The 2,396-nt window shown below is 30.4% G+C and overlaps 1 non-coding gene across 1 annotated transcript; it reads right to left on the bottom strand.

Moving 5' to 3' along the window:
• Nucleotides 1-354: 354 nt before the first annotated feature.
• Nucleotides 355-427, bottom strand: Trnaa-agc (transfer RNA alanine (anticodon AGC)). Its single transcript has one exon. It is a non-coding gene; the product is annotated as a tRNA-Ala (tRNA).
• Between the last annotated feature and the right edge of the window lie 1,969 nt (nucleotides 428-2,396).

The raw sequence follows: 2,396 nt of genomic DNA, 5'->3' as shown, positions 1-2,396 counted from the left end.
TGCTCATTTACATACATTTTTTCTTTTCGATTCTTCGGTAAAAAGGAGTTGAATTGTCTCCCCTAGTTCTGCGATTTTCAAAATGAAAACAAAAACGTTGTTACTTGACAATAATACACACGTGTCAAATTTTGCCCTAATTCTACAGACAATCAACCAACACGAACTTAGACTTACGAGTACGCGCTTTTTTTTTTTTTAATTTTATCTTTTGTTTTCTACTACATTTTAAGTCGTTTAAAACAACACGATAAATTAGATAAACAAAAAAGGCTGATATGCCGTAAAAGAGATAAATTAAACTACAAAGTTTAAGCAATAAAAATAATTCAATTAAAAAAAAAAATCACTAACTGGAGAATCGGGGTATCGATCCCCGTACCTCTCACATGCTAAGCGAGCGCTCTACCATCTGAGCTAATTCCCCACTGCTGCCTGCTAACAGCTGCACAAAAAGTCTGATCCTATTTTGAATCGTCTTTTTATATATGTAGTAGATATCCTATTGCGTTACACATTTTTAATAACGTCCAGAGTGTTAGTTCTATATAGAAACGTTGATTTAATTTGAATAAGATAAAATACGCATCAAGTGCGCTTGAAAGCCAAATCACAACGTAAATCACAAAATAAACAAATATTCTACTTGCTTGAAATTTATAACATAAATATATTTCGGAACTATACTCTATCCTCAGTATGTTGTTTTCTTTTCTTTTTCTTTTGCTTTTCTTCTTCCTTGCCATGTTTTAAAGTTGGAGAAAGAAAAGTCTGTTTGTAAAGAACCGCGTGTTGTATCTCAGCGTTTGTATTTTGAAATGTTGGAACTGTGCGTATGTATAGGTGTATCAGAATTTTTGTTGGAATTTTTGACACCCCTAACACGAAACTGCAAATAAAATATAAAAAACTGGTAATTTCTCCGTTAAAAGTTGGTTGTTTATTTTCTTTATGGATTATACTTCCAAAATAAACTAATAAAGTTGTTTTAAAAGTAATAGAAATATTTTTTTTTTATTTAAAAACAAAAACAGTAATGAAATTAATTGAATTTTACGAGCTCAGTATTTTTCAATTTTTAAACTTTAAAAATCTATTAAAATTTTTCTATTGATTCAATTTTTACGATATTTTCAGTGTCAATGTGAAATTTTATGCTCTTTCCAATAAACTGAATATAATATTTTAGACAAACGTTTTTTTTTTTAAATGATACCCCCATTTTCCAGTGTCTATTAAAAAGTAAATAATTAATTTACTCACCAAAGTGTTATATATCACAAATTGAAGATAAAAGATCAATAAATAATATATTCAAATTTAAAACAAAAAAGTAGTGTTTTTAGAAATTGACCTGTTAAGTCCGAAGATTAAAACCTTTTTTTTAACCACGTTGTTTGTTTTTTTTTTTGTTTTTTTTTAATGAAACCCTGGTCCTTGCTCCTTTAATTGAAAAAAAAAAATTACATTTTTCGAATAGTTATAAGCTTGGAAAGAAAGGTGGTCGAATTAATTCACACCTCCCATTTTGAAATGTCTATTAAAAAGTAAATAATTAATTTACTCACCAAAGTGTTATATATCACAAATTGAAGATAAAAGATCAATAAATAATATATTCAAATTTACAACAAAAAAGTAGTGTTTTTTAGAAATTTACCTGTAAAGTCTGAAGTTTAAAACCTTTTCTTTTTTTTTTAAAACACATTCTTTTTTTTGTTTGTTTTTTTTAATGAAACCATGGTCCTTGCTCCTTTCATTGAAAAAACAATTAGGGCTTGAATTACATTTTTCGAGGAGTTATAAGCTTGGAAAGACAGGGTGGAATTATTCAGTATTTTTCACGAAATTTTTGACACACCCAGCATATGTAACGCGATAATAACGTCCAGGGTGCATGTTCTATATAGAAACGTTGATTTAAGTTGAATTCAACGATTCTTTTTTTTTTTTTACAAAGGAGTCACCACTTATCAAGGCCAAGAGGCCACTCGAAGATAAGGGTTAATAAGTGTACAGTGGTCAATGGGACAGTGACGTATTAATAGTAGTGGAAATATGGTAAATTGAATTACTTAAGGGGAACGGCTCATAAAGAACTTGTGTACATTGGACTTGAAGACGATCATATTAGTCATATAGTCAGACCATATAGTCAGCCGGAAGCAGGCAAATGGAAGAGAATTCCACAGGTGTGCAGTTCTAAGAAACAGGCTTTTTTCATGTAATCTACGTTTAGGTTTAAGCACTGATAAAGAGTGGGGGAAATTATTGATAGTGTTTTCAGCTAGACGAGTGTTTCTCGTGAATGTTTGATGAGGAGGGTCCATAGATTGGGGCTTAGACGAGCACTTGCCATTAAAATAACGATAAAGCAGAAACAGACGCACAGCGGC

Source organism: Euprymna scolopes, chromosome 27 (genome assembly GCF_053919585.1).
Source record: "Euprymna scolopes isolate OS-2025 chromosome 27, ASM5391958v1, whole genome shotgun sequence".
NCBI lineage: Eukaryota > Metazoa > Mollusca > Cephalopoda > Sepiida > Sepiolidae > Euprymna > Euprymna scolopes.
The sequence above is the reverse complement of the archived record's forward strand: the minus strand, read 5'-3'. Positions and strand labels throughout refer to the sequence as shown.